Genomic DNA, 17,712 nt, shown 5'->3' on the forward strand with positions numbered 1-17,712 from the left:
AGTGAGGATTAAGAAAAAAAGACAGAGACAAGAGATAGATTCAGGAGGACTAACAGTGAATACTGCAGCAGCAGCCCCGAGTTTATTTTGCACAGCGTATTTATACCCTACTGAGTGCGTAAGAAGCAAAACACCTCTAAGTCACTGAAACTTTGTAGCTATCTTAACATACTCTTTCTCATGGTCAAAGAACATTCGGTTTCTCAACCCCACACCAGGTACACCTCCTCTTGAGTCAGCAGACTGCACAGCTCGCCAACTCTGCAAAACTCCCCGCTTTACTGGCAGTTTAATCCTGCCTCAAAACAGCTCCCAAAACTTTAATATTTTCTGCTTCTCTTAACTTTTGGTACATGTGAAGTAAAGTTATAATGTCTGTTTTAATGTTCTTGTTTACTAAAACTAATGTCTGATCCAGTTCTGGGTTGATCTGGAATAATTTTTTAAAGATCATCGTTCATGTTTTCCTGCTTCTTTGCATAACTGGTAATCTTTGATTAGATGTTAGACATTATGATTTTATGTTTTTTGGTGCTGGATATTTTTATATTCTTATAAGGTATTCTTGAGCATTGTAGTGAGATGCTGTTAAATTATTTGAAAATAGTCCGGTCTTATCTTGCTTTTAAGGTATGCAATACAGGACTAGCATAACATTTAGTCTAAGGCTATTTATTTCTCAACAATGGTACAAAGACCCTTCTGTGAACTCTACTCAGTTCTCCATGAATTAAGAGTTTTCAAGACTGGCTGATAGTAATAAGCATTATTCCCAGCACTATGTGCATGATGGGCTCTATTTCTTCTATTTCTTTTGGATGGCTCTTTCTTTGGACTCAGGTAGTTTTCTCTTAAGTATGTACTGATTAGTGTTCAAGAGGACTCTCTGAAGACTTCTAGGGTTCTCTCTCTGTTCAATATTTTCTTCTGCAATACTCTTTCCTGTAAACTCTAGCTACTCTCAGATTCTCAGCTCTATCTCTACCCAGGTAGCCCACCAAGCTCTGCTTGAGTTTCTCCCCTCTGTTCAGTGGCCTGGAAGTTCTCTCAAGGCAATATGTCTGGGACAATGATATGGGTTACCTCATTTGTTTCTTTCCTCTCAGGATCACTGTCCCTCACTGACTGATTGCCAGTATTTTGAAAACCATTGTTACATATATTTTGTCTGTTTTGTTTTTGTTATTTCAACTTGGAGGGTAAATCTTGTCCCTTCTTGACTAAAAGTAGAAGCAATTCCCATTCTCTTTTAAAAAAATTTTTTTTATATCACTCTCAGTCTCCGGCTTTATTTTAGATGTGCATTAATTTTCTCTCATAAAGGTCAAGTACTCTATTTTCTTCACTTTTCGTTAAATACAAGTCAATGAATAAATAAATGAAGGATATGATCTAAAGGAGATAATGACAATGAACATGGAAATCTTAAAGTTTCTATAATCAACTGTCAAGTCATCTTGCTAATAATTGTTCCTTGTTAATCATAAGAAGCGCTCTTCTAAAGATCTTAAATCTTTTTATTGATAATTGTTCACTGTTTCTAGTGGTACAAGAAAGGTCCTTCTTCCTCAGTTTAAACTTTTTTTTGGAGTTTTAATAAAATTTTGTTTGTCTTATAAAAATAAATGAAAATATTGAAGATTTTCACTTCCAGAAAATATTGAATATATATATTGGAGTACAAATTTTGATTTGTTCATGGATAAGTTGGTTGGTAATAATTATATAATTATGTAATTTAAATCTAAAATGTTGATTTTTTTTTTGGTTAGTTCTAAAAGGGTTCTACCTTATGTTAATTATAAAAACTTTTTTTGAGACAATCAATTTTCACAAATTATCTGACTCTTCATTTCTCTTAGTTTCAGCATGAAAAATCCCATTTGATTTATGGTGTAACATTATCTGTAACAATAGTTCAGTTTTGATAAACTTTTATTTTATTTAAAAATATTGGCATAAGGTAAAATTCGAACAAAATTATCCCTTTCACTTTATATATCTATCTGACTTTTGGAAAAATTGTATGAGAGCAGTATATATTCATGATTTGTACTTGCTTTTTTAAAATTAATGTATCTTGAAGGCATTTTTCTATTAGCTTTTATATTTATAATTCTTTTAATTGCTACAAAATGTTCCTTTATATGCATGTATTATAATTTATGTAATCTGTCACCTATTGAAGTTTTCAATAGAATTTTTTGCAGAGCTAAAAATATTAATATCAGTTACAGTTATATTAAACATCTGTGAACTTTTTAGGGTTTGTATTTTATTTATTGAGTTTTCCAGAAGTTTTAGCTCATTTCAATTGGCACATTTAGATAGTACTTTCTGGCCAAGATCAAGTGTAAAGGCTTTAAAAAGTCCACAAAACACCTTCTACAGCAGTGTCTCTTGGCAAAGCACAGCCCAGAACTAAGCCAATAGGCCTTTTCTGCTTCACTGCATTGCCTTGGAAGCCATGTGTTATCAGTATGCTTTCTGCAGAGGTTTCAGAAGGACGCCTCAATTCATACTTGGCTGGTGGGATTTAGTAGTTTGGCATAAATGAACGCCACAAATAGGTTCTAGTTTGGTGATCATACATTACAAAAATTTTGGATTCATATTTACACATATTTGTGAATTTCAGATTTTTTGAAATTCATATCCATCCTGTGAAATGAGGTATAACGGTTTCAAAAGCAAGGTTTAGAATTACTAAGACATTTCTGATACTATTTTGTACTGGGCTTTATAAAGTAGCACTAAAAAAGAAAAAGAAGATAGGAAGATTACCTTGAAAATAATACGAATATGCCACACATTTAATACTTTTTCTCCTAAAAGCCGAAGGTACTTCCTTAGATATTCTCTAATTAAATGTCGCTATAGTCATGGAAGAAAGACTAGGGAAGGAATCACAGAGATCTGTGGGGTCCCTATTTGCCTCCAGGGGAAAGCGGAGGCAACTAATTTTTATTGCTGAAATCCCTTAGGAAAATCACTTACAATACATTATCTCATAGTTCTCAAAACAGTAGTTTGAGGGAGGTGTTATTAGATTTCAGCTTCAGTGATATTAGGAATTTAAAGAAGTCTGATAGCTAATAAGTGACAAAGTTAGGATTTGAACCCAGGTCGATCTTTTCCCAAATCCTGTGCCTTTTTCCTCCACAAGGAAGATTTTTTTCCACTATAGGATATTTGGTATGTGTGCACACACATGGGTCTGTGTGTCTGTGTGTCTGTGTGTCTGAAGGCTTGCTCTGGAATTCTCAAACATTTGTATACCTAATGAAAGGAAAAAGAAATCCACACGATCTGCATTTGTTTTGAAGAGGAAAGAAAATAAATTTTAATGTATTACTACATTAAATAAATTTTAATGTAGTAAGAGTCTACTACTTTGTAGACTCTACTATTTTATATGCAAAGATTGATGAGAGATGGAGACATGACTATGAATTTGATTTTTGACAACTTAGAAAACCACATTTTCAAACTGTGTACTCTTTCTTTGGTTGTCACTGGAATTGGAAAAAAGAAAATGAAGTTCTCATGAGAGGAGGGTGCTGCTAGCAGGATGGAAGTAAAAGAAATCTAAGTAAGAATGGATTCGTTTGTAAGGGGTTTCCTGTGGTCAAGACTTGAGGTGAATTTTTTAGAACAGTAATGTTCGACATAAAATTTAAGGTTGTTTCCTGTTCTATGTTAAAACAATTCATTTTTATCATTAAATCTTCAGTTTAATTAAAAAAATTTTATACATAAAGGGAATGACGTCCAAGGCGAGGCAAAATTGGAAGGAAAGGGGATAGCAGCCACAGAAAACTAGACAGGGATAACAATCATGAATTAAAAAGGGGCAATGATTTAGATAGAAGTAGGGATTTCGCTTCTCTTCCAGATTCCTATTCTGCTCTCCTTGGCAATGTGAGACACCACACTCACCATGACAGGTATAAGGGGGACTAGACCTAAAGGAATCAGGGATTCTATGAAAGAGGCTGGAAGACTTAGGGATGTTTGATTTAAATGACATTCATACTCATTTGGCTTTCTCGTTTCACTATTTTGGGTAGTTATAAGATGTTTCATAAAGATATTTCCGTAGTTACCCTCAACAGCTCTTAAGTGAAAACTTACTACATTGTAAAGTTGGCAATTAGTGCCTTATAAGAAAGAGAGACTGCTGGATTGTTTTCTTGCTTTCTCTTTTCTTCTTTTATTTCTTTTCTTTTTGTTTTTAGGGGATTATGTGTGCAAATGGATAGAATTCTTTACACATAGAAAGTGGAATTCTTAGGAAGTGTTTAAAATTTATAATGAGCATGTTGTTGTAAGTTTTTGAAACAATGTTGTTGATATAAGACTGAGAAATCAAGGCACAAAAAGAGTACTTATTGTAGCAAAATATGGAATATATCTACAGCAGTATGAAGTAAAATGACCTGTGGTATTTGCTGGATTCTGTAACCAGTCATTGTCATTACCTCCATGTAATCTTATGTTTGTTCTTCTGTTGAAGTTATCAATAAAAAAATCAACATAACAAGATTAACAAAAATTTCCATTTTATTTTAAGTTAAATTCAAATAATATAACCCATTTTAAGAAATATTTAAAATGCAACTTTTTAATGTAACGCTTTAATCATCTATTTCTTTGATCCTCTCTAAATTAAGTTTCCATATTAAAATCCTTCAGTAGATAATTTCTTTTTTTCTCAAGTGACAGGATTCTCTCCTAAGAGCAAACTCATTTTAGTCATTATTTTTTTCCTTAATAAAGTCCCCACTAGGATTGCCATTTAAATGACCTTTTCTCATTCCCTGCGACTAAAGTGTGTGATACTCATGTTGTTTTTCTGGCTTATTTAATTACTGCAATTGTTCCCCCATCCACCCCTTCATTAGGCACTAAATTAACAATAAAAAATATTTAACTATTTAGAGAATTTTCCATCTTCCTAACATAAGTCAAATATTAGTAAATTCTTACAAAACTCCATTAAAACAAGCAGCTATGTTGGACTTAAGAGCAGACTTTGAAATGAGATGTCTGGTTTGGAATCCAAGCTCTACCATTTACCAGCTATGTGAATTGGGGATGTTCCTTATATGATTGGTATATGATTACCTTATCTGGAAAATAGCAATTAAGTAGCATGTCTTTTATTTTGTTGTTGTGAGAATTAAATGAGCTGACATATGTAAAGCAATTAGAATAGTGCATGGGATACAGTTATTACTTAAGGTTGGCAAATAATGTTTTAAAACCAAACTCAGGCAAAAGTTATCCAATGGTATTTAACATCTTCGACATTAAAAGGACACTGAGAAACAGTGTAGTTTGTTGACAGCAAACTACCGCGCTAAAGTCATCTCCGTTTAATCCAGTGGTATGTAGATTTAAATTATCCTTGATGTTACCTCCATTAACTCAATTGTTGTAGGAAATTTTTTAATTAAAATTTTTTCCTCAGGCAGCATAAACAGATATGAATAATAAAATACTGAAAGCACAGGTATATAGGCCTCATTATCATAACATATATTTTATCATTTATAATATTACTAATAGTAAGTATTTTTTTTAAACCATACATTTCTAAGATAATTATATAAAATATCTTCATCTTTATTGCCAATCTTAAGAGTTTTCTTTTCATCTGAATTCATTTTAAAATAAGGAAAACCAATAGGGCACTTTTGCATATTTATGTCCTTAGCTGATTTTTCATATCTGCTTCATCCTGGTGAGTTTCTCCTCCATTTTCATTGGGCTCAAATCTCTGAATTATAACCTTTGATGTTTTTGGTAGTATTTGTATTTCCAAAATACCATTCATTACATTTTCCAGTCATCTTATATGGCTGCTTGATGTATCTATTTAGTGAAAATGGAAAGAAGAGTTATTTCACAAACATGGAAACTGATTTGAGAAACTTTACATAACGTGCTAAACCCCTAAAATGAGGGTTGAGAAGAAAAGTGGATTTTGGTTAAAATTTCACTGATGCACATAGGGTAGCCTTGTCCTGGTATGTGGAGGACACATTCTAGGGTCATCCCATGAGAATACAAAGTCTCTTCCTTTGGGTGTGGACACGGCCCATGATTTGTTTCTAATCAATTGAATATGGCAAAAGTGATGGGATATATGTACTTATATGCTTGTGCTTACGTTATATCAGACTGTAATGTCCAGCTTGAGAGTAGACTCACTCTCTGTCTTGCTAACTTTGAAGAAGCAAGCCTATATGTTATAAAACCTCCGCATGGCAAGAAACATAGGCCTGTAGTTTGGCAACATACAAGCTACTGAATACTGCTAACAACCATGTGAGTAAGTAAGTGGATCTTTTTCTGTGCAACCTTCAGATGAGACTACCTGGCTGACACCTGGATTGTAGCCTTGCAGAATAGCCAGCTAAGCTGTTCTCAGACTCTTGATACATAGAAACTGAGATAGTAAATGTGTTTTTTAATGTACTAAGTTTATGGTATTAGGTAGATTGTTAAAATATATTTTGGTAACAGTAGTGGGATGATTTTATAACAAATACCCCCAAATGCAGGAGTGACTGGGTAGTGGGTGCAAGCTGGAAAAGTTTTGAAGAGCCTGGTACAGAAAGCCTAAATTGCTTATATCAGATTGGTCATAAAAATCTAGACTTTAAGGATGCTGCTGATAAGGTTTCAAAAGGAAGTGGGGGATAGGTTATTGGAAGCTGGAGAAAGAGGAGTCTTTATGTAACAGCAGAAAAATTGTCTCCTGCAAATATGTGGAAAAATAAATTATAAATGTTAGATGTGCTTAGTTATCTAGCTAAGGAGATTTTTAATAAAAGTGTTGAATATGCTGCCTGTTTTCTCCCAGCTTGGGAAAATGTAGGAGGGAGATAAATTGAGGGAGGGACTGCCAAACAAAAAGGAACCAGAGCTTGGCGATTTGGGAAATCTGCAGTTTATTCAGAAGCAAAAGACACTAAATTTGAGAAATGGTTCCAAGCCTTGTCATAAATGCAAGGTCTAAAGGAAAAGATGAGGGTGTGACTGTGCAACCTTTTGTTAAAACTTCAGACCAAAGGACGAGTTGTATTCAAGTTACATAAAGGGCCTTTCCAAGAGATTAAGGTTGTGCCTCATAAAAATTTTTAATCAAATCACGAACCTTTAGGACACTTAGATGCATTGTCGCTTTGTTCAAAGGCGTGAACTTCAGTGAAAGTCACATAAGACCTACAAAGTATGTGAGAAAATAGTTTTAGCAAAAATAAGTACTAGCTTGGACTAAAAGAGGCAAGAAAGTAAAAAGTGAAAGGCTGTTGGACCCTCCCAAAATTTTATAGGGAAAAATCAAGAAACAAGCAGTTTAAAATACTTAGATGCATCTCTCTCTCTCTCTCTCTCTCTCTCTGAAATATGACTCAGAGGACACTAATCTTTCTTCCATGGCTGTAATGGTTACACACACACACACATACACACACACACACATGTACACACACACATAAAATTTTTTATCACCTACTGCCCCTGATCTTCTTAGGTGGTCTCCCATCCAAGTACTAACCAAACCCAACCCTGCTTAGCTTCCAAGATCAGACGGAATTGGGTGTGTTCAGGGTGGCATGGCCATAGATTGTAATAATATTTAGTCTGATACTACCTAATAAAGCACTTTCAGCTTTTAGGAGAAAAAATATTAAATGCATGACACATTTGTTACTTTAAAGGTGTTCTTTTCTTTTCTTTCTTTTTTTTTTTTCCAAAATGCTACTTTGATTAAGTCTATTGCAAAACAGTATCAGAGGACAAAGCCAAAAGCCAAGAGGGCATAAATAAGAGCCATGAAGAATTACCTCAGGTTTTGAAATCTAGTCAAGGAACTCTCAATGTTTGCCTGGATGAATTGTAGAATTACCATGGACTTGTGACTTCTTTACCTCTATTTCTCCCTTTCTGAAAAGGAATGTATATATCTTTATAGATGTTTTCTTATGCTGTTAGACCATTGTATGTTGAATGTGTGTAGCAGGGATGGATAACTTATCCCTTTAGTTTTATGAATTGACAGAGTAACCTAAAGAGCCTCGTAATTACCTGGACATGATGATGAAATTACAGACTTTGTGTAGATACTGTGATTGGATGGACTCTGAGTGACCTTGGGATGAAGTATGGAAAGAACGTGAGTCATTGGGGATCAGAAGGTAGACTGTAGCAGACAGACTGCATGGTAACTCCATGATTCCTACCTCCCAGTATCTATGCCTTTATGTCGTCCTTTCCCTTGAGTGCAGGTGAGACTGTGACTTGCTTCTAACCAATAGAATATGGCAAAATTAACAGATGTACATGACTACATAAACTGATTATGTTACATAAAATTGAATTCCACGAGGAGATTTTCTTCCCTTGCTGGTTTTTCAGAAGCAAGCTGCCATGCTATAAGCTGTCCATGAAGAGGTCACATGGCAAGAAACTGAGAGCAGCCTCTGGCCAACAGCCAATAAGAAACCGAGGTCCTCAGTCCAGCAGCCTTCAAGCAACTGAATGCTGCCAACAATTACATGAGTTAGGGAGCAGATTCTTCCCTACTTGAACCTCAGATAAGACTGCAGTCCATGCTAACACCTTGCCTGCAACATTGCAGAGGGCTCAGTTAAGCTGCGCTCACACTTCTGACCCACAGAATCTGTGAAATGATAAATGCGTATTTTCTTAAAGTACAAAGTTTGGGGTAACATTGTTGCATAGCAATAGATAACTTATACATAAAATTTACTAAAATATATACTCCATGATTGCAAGTGATTTTGTTGGTATCCTTGGCACCTATAATTATATCTAGAATATAGAGATATTCAATAAATATTTATAAGAAATAAAGAAGAGAAGAAGAAAGGAAGGAAGAATGGAAGGAAGGGAGTCGGGGAGGGAAGAAGAGAGGGAAGGAGGAAAAGAATTTTGGTCACACCTGAGTCAAACTAATTTGGTTATTTGTACTAAATTGAGAGATTTGTATGTAGGTGTTTAGGTAGTTTGATAAATTCAGAGGAACTAAGTTCAAAACATCCAGAATGTATTTCAACTGGTATGCTATGTATATGACTATCATCTTAATGTGAATTAATGTTAATTCGTGAAATTTTAGAACAAAAAGACACTAAAGGAAGGTTAAAAGTATAGTTTTTTAGCATTTTATTTTATTATTCGTTTCAAGTATATAGTACATTAGTTAGACACTTATATCATTTATGAAATGATCCCCCTGATTGCTCCTTCTCTCCTCTGGCTCTCCACCTAGCCATCTCATTAATGCTAACTGCATTCCCTGTGGCATGCTCTGCATCCCTGTGACCACCTATCAGCCACTAATTTGTACTTCTTTAACTCTTCACTCCTTTCTTCCAGCCCCCTTAACCTTCTTCCCTTCTGGCCATCATGAGACTGTCCACTATATTTGTGAGTCTGTTTTTGATTAGTTTATTCTTTTTGTTCCTTAGATTCTGCATATAAATGAAATCAAATGGTATTTATCTTTCTTTGTCTGACTTATTTCACTCAGCATAACGCCCTCTAGATCCATCCATGTTATTGCAAATGGTAGGATTTCATTTTTTTTTATGGCCAAGTAATATTACATTGTGTATATGAACCATAATTTCTTTATCTAATGTTTATTGATGGACATTTAGGTTACTTCCATATCTTGGCTATTGTGACTAGGGCTGTCATGAACATAGGGGTACATAGATCTTTATGAATTATTATTTTGGTTTTCTTTAGATAAATACCCAGAAGTGCAATTGCTAGGTCAAAAAGTAGATACATTTTTAATTTTTTGAGGACCTTTCAGACTGTTTTCCAAGTGACCGTACCAATTTGTAATCCCATCAACAATGTATGAGGGTTCCCTTTTCTCCACATCCTCATCAACACTGTGATTCTTTGATTTATTGATGATAGCCATTCTGACAGGTGTCAGGTGATATCTCATTGTGATTTTAATTTGCATTTCTCTGATGATTAGTGACCTTGAGAATCTTTTCCTATGTCTATTGGCCATCTGTACATCTTCTTTGGAGAAGATATTTCTATTCAGGTCTTCTGCCCAGTTTTTAATTGGATTATTTTTGTTGTTGTTGAGTTGTATGAGTTCTTTATATATTTTGGACATTAACCCCTTATTAGTTGTGTCATAAGTGAATATCTTCTATTCAGTAGGTTGTCTTTTCGTTTTGTTGATGGTTTTCTTTGTTGTGCAAAACCTTTTTAGTTTGATGTAGTTTGATGTGTTTATTTTTTCTTTTGTTCCCTTGCCCGAGGAGGTACATCTGAAAAGAAATTATTAGTAGCAGTGTCAGGAAGTTTACTGCCTATGTTTTCTTCTGGAAGTTTTATGGTTTCGGGTTAAAAGTATAGTTTTCAGGACAAATATAAAATGAAAGTAATATACCTATTTAGCTTACCATCCTCTTAGGGTAGTATGGATTAAAAATAGAACATGATTTTAGAAGGATTGACATAAATTGATGAATGATAGATACTTGAGGGGTCCAAAAGATGGTATATGAGGTCATTAGTGCACATTCCTGAATGTTTTAGTTTGCTTACTTGGAGGGCAGCTATATTATCCTGGAGCCTTCTTCTAGGTACCATTGTTAAAGAAAGAATGAAGAGCTGCAGAGACCAAGATGCAACACAGTGTGGCGTTCCTTATGTTCTGAACTTCAGGTATGAAAGACTAGAATATTCACAGACCAGACATAAGTAGGTCACAATTCTTTATGACATCAAGCTTTTCTAAAAAATCCCCTCAATTTTATTTTTTAAATGTCCAAATGTTATATACACATTTTTCAATGGTAGGAAGCTTAAAAAACATGTGTACATGTAATAGATTATATGAGTTTCTACTCTAGGACATAAAATTTGGGGGATTTATAAACCAACTTCAGTATGAAAAGTTAACTGACAAAACTGAATATAGTGCTTTTTGAGTTATTACTGTGTGCTAAGCACTGTTTTAATTGCTTTACATGTATTAATACATTTAATCCTTATAATAATTCTAAGAGGTAGGTATAATTATGATCATCTCCTTTTATTAGATGAGGAATCTGAGGCACAGGGAGTTAGATAAATGAACCCTTTATCACATAACTAAGAAGTGGTGAAGTCAAGATATGAACTCAGATAATCTAAACCCATATGCCATGTCATCCTTTTTCATAATTATGAAGAGTAACTTATTTATATAAGATATACCAACCTGATGATTGCCTTGTAATCTAAACTACTTATAGTAATAAATATTTTAATATTTGCCCATTTTTTAAGTTGAGAATTTGTAATAATTTGAAAAATTTAATGAAGTTTAATACTGTCAGTAACTATTTTGAGAAGGAACTATTTTGTAACTTTTTGAAAACAGAAAACATTTTTCTGTTTAATATAGCTTCTTAACTAAAAATACCTACTCTAGTCATGGTTATTTTTACTTTCATTTATTCTATGTCAGGGTTTGTTGGTGAATGTGCCTGGTTGAGAGTCAAGATGTTCTTCTTAGGAGGATTTTTGAACCACTTAATTTGAACTACTCTGTCCTGGGCAATCTCAGGATTGGATCAAGTAATTACAAGATGTAAAATATAATAGGGAAAATGCCTTATTATAGTTAGAAAGGCCGTTATTTAAAAACTTGTTTTCAATTAAATACTTTTATTTTTATGCTTAGGCATTTTAATGAGAAAATTTATTTTGATAGGAGAAGCTTTTGCGGGATAAAAAAGTATAATATGTGCCTTTCAGATAATGAAGATGAATTGGAAATCTAGCAGTTGATACCACAAATAAACAGAATTGTGTTTTAGCTAAATGGAAGGCATACACCTGGGAGGCCAGTACATAGCAAACTTTGCTTTAATATGCCCAAGTTAGTGCATAAAATAAAATTGCTGAGGGGGAGATTTACAAATTACTTTAGTAAACAAATTGTTTTTATATGCTCTTAAGCTGGAGGAAAAGCAACTGTTTACTTGCAAATAATTGATATGCTAATTCTAGATAATTCTTTTCTAGGCACTAAACCAAATCTCTTAAGTCCTACCATTATGGTAGTTCTTTGATTAGTTTGAATTGTCTTAGGTACTTGCAATTTTTTTAAAGACCGTTTCTTTGAAAATATCTTATAATTTGACATTTCCACTTTCTCTAGCTGTTCTTTCCTTGGTTACTCCAAGGGGTTGCTCTCAAGCACTACTCTAATTTACAGGCTGCATATTTTCTATTCCTATTTGTAATTATGGAAAAAGAAAGCAATTGTTCAATGGGTAGTAATATAAATGCATAAATATATCCTCACTGGAGCATTAACATAATTTAATGTACATTCAACACAATTAAAGCAGCCAATAAAGAATACAATTCTTATTTACATTTCAAAATGATGGTAACAAAGGGCTTTGTTTTGTTACCTATTTCGTAAATGCAAGCTCCACACTGATTTAAACTTTTTAAAAATTCTATGGACAACATAAGCTATATATTAAGTTTTCATTGCTGAATTCTTTGGTTAGATTAAGAATAAGAATATTTTCTAAGGACTGACTATTTGTGGGTCTCCTCCCTTCCCCAATTCATATGTTGAAGCCCTAATACTAGTGTAATGGTATTTGGAGATGGGGTCTTTGGGATGTAATTAGGTCATGAGGGTGGAGCTCTCATACTGGTATTAGTGCCCTTTTTTGAAGAGACACAGAGCATGCTTTTTCTCTCTCTCTCTCTCTCTGCCATGTAAGGATCCAAGGAGAAGGTGGCCATATGCAAACGAGTAAAAGAGCTCTCATACTAGCAACCTGATCTTGGACTTCCTGCCTTCAGAACTGTGAGAAATAAATTTCTGTTGTTTAAGCCACCCAGTCTATGGTATTTTTATAGCAGCCTGAACAGCCTAAGACAATCCATAAAGAAGAAAATATAATAATCTACTTTCTCATGAACTCTATATAAAATTAGCCATTTATCTATATCAACATGTAGGAAAGGTATGTAAACAGAAAGTACAATGCATAAGGTATGCATATATCAATGCAAAGTAGGTAATAATGTTTATTTTAAATTATACAGATCCATTTAGACTCTTTTGGTTTTATAATTTGGTCTGTTTTGTGACTACTTCTATGAACTGCTTCTTTATTTTAAGTCTTACAACATGTATTTCCCTTTCAAGTAAATGTAGCCAATAGATATTAGGACAGAGCTTAAATTGTGAGAAATACTCAACTGTGGTAAAAGAAATATATCAGAAATAATGTTTGGCTCACTTTAAATTTTATTGGAAGTAGGCGTCAAGCAAGCTAAGTTATACAAGAGAGCTGATGTGTCATGAATTAAAGTTTAGGTTCTATTTATCATTTCTTAGAAATCAAAATGAATTTAAGACATCAATTTTCAGTAGTATCCTTATGTATAACTAAAACACAGAGATATGTAATATTTGGTACAATAACAATACATGCCCTCCAGTCTCTTGAAACATTTGTCTTCAAGAAAGAGATGAAGAGTACCAGTTTATGAGTTATGTAACCTTGAGACAACTTCCAATTTCTACTTACAAGTATGAACAAAAGTCATAATGAAGACCAACTATCATTTGTTATCTGCAAAATATGTGATTCCCTTTTTGACCTTTTTCTGGATCTAAATCACTACAGGTGACATTTATGAGAAATGAAGTGTACTGTTTTGACTGAGAAAGTAGAAGATCCTATATCTCCATTAACTTGTGAGAGGTTTCATCATTCCAATCCCCTCTAAACAGCCAAGTGATCTTTACTTTCCCTGAATTCGCATGATCTATGACAGTCATTTGGCAATTAATTGTGCACCAAGTTAACATGTAGTCTGCATGTATGTCTACATACGTGTGCAGCAATATATAAGGAGATAAGCCGTTTTGTTCTGGTTCTTTGGGAAACATACTTTGAGCCTCTGAGATTTAAATGACATTTATTGGGGAATGTGTCAGGGAACAATGGGAAGAAAGCAGGAAATGGCAAAGGGACAAGTTGAATTTCAACCGCAGTGTAAATGCAGGTGCAACAGTCTCTGCCAGTCCTTCAGGGAAAAACCTAACTTGGGTGAGGTAGCTTTCTTTCCTAAGGGTGAATTCCAGGGAGGAACCATGTTCTGAGCAGCTCAGTGATAGTCAGCACTCTAATGACTGATGAAAAGAGAGCCTTGGTCCTGCAGGAGGGGCCTGGGAGGTACACCGCGGCTTCTACTTCAGGAAGTATTAGATGCAAGGTGAATAGCACAGCCTCACGAGTCAGAGGAGCTGGTTTAACACTGGTTTCTACTATCTATATACTGGCTATGTAACCTTGGGCAAGTTGCTTAAGTTTTCTGTTCCTACCAAGTGGCAATAAGAATGCTGCAGGTTTCTCACTGAGTTATCATGGAAATGGCTGAGTTAACACATGTAAAGTGCATAGCAGTTCTTGGAATATTGTGAGCATGATATAATTGCCAGATATTATTATTAGAAGTTGCTATAAATAGTGAAACCATTTTAAAAACTAATGTACCATATGAATCTTTGTTCCTGTATACGCCAGGAGGGGCTAGTAATAAATAACTCCCCAAATCTCTAGTTGTTTAAAGCAATAAGCATTTATTTCTTAGCCATGCTACATATATATCAAGGGTCGACTGGTGTTTTCCTCACTCTGGGATCCAAGCTGAAAGAGCAGACACTAGCTGGATCACTACCATTGCTGTCCCAGAAAAAAAGAGATAGCGTTTTAAATGCATGCTGACTCCTAAAATTTCTACCTGGCAATGATACATGTCATTTCCAGTCTCATTTCTTTGGGCAAAATAAATCACATGAATACAAATAATTCTAAGGGGTGGGAAGGGAAAGGCAATCCCACTCTTTCCTGGAAGGAAAGCCAGAATTACTTTATAACAGTGCTAATAACTGTTGTTATTTATTTTTTAAAAATAATGATAACCAGGCCTTTCAAGCCACTTTTCTCTTGTTCAGGCCTCCTTCACGTCTGGCAGTGTACTTTCCTTTCTAATAAAACTTTTCTTTTCTATTGTAAACAATAAAAACAAATAATAATGATAACCAACTTTTCTTGAGCACTTATTATGTGCCAAGCACTGTGATAAACAGCAATACTATGAAATAGATCTATTGCTATCTCGATATTGTACATTAAAAAAACAACAACAAAATTGAGGCTTAGGGAAACTTGATCAATACCACGCATCTGGCTAGTGGTAAACTAGGACTCAGCTTCAGGCCTATCTGATTGCAAAGCTCTACTCATAACTATCATTCTATTTCCTCTCAAGAATTTTAATGACACCAGTGTGACTCAAAATATTTTCAAACCACATGCTTTATTTTTTTAATTTTAAAAAACTTCTGTTTGAGTCTATTATTTATATTTAGAAGAGTCTAACTCCCAAAATGTTCTGTAGAAAATGTAGTAGAAGTTTCTTTCTTGTTCCTATGGTGGTATTGCATGGGTAAATAAATGAGTAGAATGGCACTCTTCCAGTTGGCTAACTCAGACTAATGGAGACTCCTTCTTTAGCACAAGAAGATGAAGCACCCAGTGGTTATATTTCTTCCAGACAGCCAGAAGGATGCTCGTGGACCAGGCCTGGAAGCGGTGCACATAACTTCTGCTCACCTTTTGTTGGCTAGAAACTCAATCACAGGGCTACACCTGACTACAAGGCAGGCTGGGAAATGTAGTAAGCTGTGCCCCTAGTGGGTCTTGCTCATTAAGTATGTTTGACTGTGCTTTATATTTTCATGGGACTAAGAGACCTTAAAATGATCTAAATACATTTGAGGTTAGCGGGGCATATCTCAAAGCCTTTTTTCCTCTCTTTCCAGTACTCCAGAGTAGTGTCTTAGCTTATTTGGGTTTATTCCTCTCTTTAACGTTTACTATCCTATATTTCTTAACATGTAATAATGGAAAGGTTATAGTTAGGATTCTTTTTTTTTTTTTTTTTGAAGGTTGGTAGATATTCACTTTAAATAGTAGCATGAAAAATGTGTTTGTCTTGGGTGATCAAAGAATCATCCACATTTTAACATGTGCTTACCTTGCTAAACAAAATTCTTTACTTTTTCCTTCAATTGCTTTGTGAGATTTTGTAATCTCTTTTATAGTATTAATGCAGTATGATGCAGAGGACACTGGTAATAAGCAGTGAACAAGTCTGCAGTTTGACCCACAGAAGGGTTTCACATGCTCCTGGGCTTCAGGGGCCCAGCAGGCCACCAGGGCACTCCGAGGTCGGATAGAGGAGCATCTTAAGACCTATCCTCCAGGTAGATCCTTACAAAGTATGATAAGAGTTTTGAAGGAGTCACACAGGGGGTGCAGTAGGGGAGGGAATAGCTGAATTAGAAGGGAATTTTGAAAGCCATCACAGTAAATTGGGAGGTTTATCCTTTAGTAACTTTTAGAAGCTTCTTCCTTAAGCATGGGCCAGGTACTGCTGTGTTGCTTACTCCCATGATTAATCATAAAGTTAATAAAAAGTCTTAGAATTAGGTTCTGAATTATCCTATGATTCTAGGGTAGACATCATTATTGGGAGCATGAAAAAAAAATTTTAAATGCTTTCACAGACAATATTATTTTCATTATGTTACCTAGGGAGGGTCAGAGCCTCTTTTCTTCTTACTCAGCTTTGTATTTCCAGCTCAGTCTGGGGTTTGTGCATTTTGTCACAGGAAGCAGGTATCAACAACAGCTTAAAAAAGTAACAAGGCAGACACCTGCATCGTTATTTTGTAGAAGAAAAAATGGGTTCAGTGAGATCATATGACTTTCCTTAGATTATGTAGTTGGTAATGACAGGTTGAATTTTGAAGCAAGTTCTGATTCACTTTTCATTGTTCTTTCCACTCAACTGTGCTGCTTATCACATTCTGTTGTATGTACTCAGGAGTAGCAAATATTCATTCTTTGAGAATTAATTCCAGTTTTGAAAATAGCCAAAAGTAGTCCAATATTAAATGTGGTAAATAAAGTTGGTGACTAAGTTAGATAATGTTATTCTGGATTTAAAAAAAAATGAGCCATGTCTATAAACTAACGCATTTTTTGAGGCCTATAAACTGGCATATAATACATATTTGTTAGTTTCACTTTAGAAAAATGCAAAAATACTTTAAAACTTATATCTGGGCTATGTAGCCATGGGACTTTTACCTCTATTAAGATCAGAACCAGACACAAGGAAAATGAAAACAGAAACTACTTAAGAGTAAAAAGGACAAAGTTCAAATGATGGCAGTGTTTAAAAACTGAACTTTTGTTTTCAGTGATTTTTTAAATAAAGTCTAGAATGCATAACTCAGATTGTGGGTTAAATATAAATGTAGAGAGAATATGAAAAGTTATTTTTATCCATTATGTGTTAGGTGATTTACTTAATTTAATTCCCAAACCAGTCTATGAAACAAATAATATTTCCATTTTAAAGATGAGGGAAAGTCTTATAATTTTTCAGTTACTGATCAACTTATACTTAGTAAATAAATAATTGAGAATCTACACAAAGATTTAGCTAAAAGGCTTTTAATTATATATTTATTCTCAATCTTACTAAACTGTAAATAATCTAAATATCCATAAATAAAAGAGTGATTAAATTAATTATAGGATAAAT

General features: G+C 34.3%; 1 pseudogene; it reads right to left on the reverse strand.

Annotated features, from left to right (window-relative positions):
* Positions 1–7,518: 7,518 nt before the first annotated feature.
* On the reverse strand, positions 7,519–7,637 carry LOC118609443 (annotated as a pseudogene).
* Between the last annotated feature and the right edge of the window lie 10,075 nt (positions 7,638–17,712).

The sequence above is a fragment of the Rousettus aegyptiacus genome, unplaced genomic scaffold (assembly GCF_014176215.1).
Source record: "Rousettus aegyptiacus isolate mRouAeg1 unplaced genomic scaffold, mRouAeg1.p scaffold_m13_p_11, whole genome shotgun sequence".
NCBI lineage: Eukaryota > Metazoa > Chordata > Mammalia > Chiroptera > Pteropodidae > Rousettus > Rousettus aegyptiacus.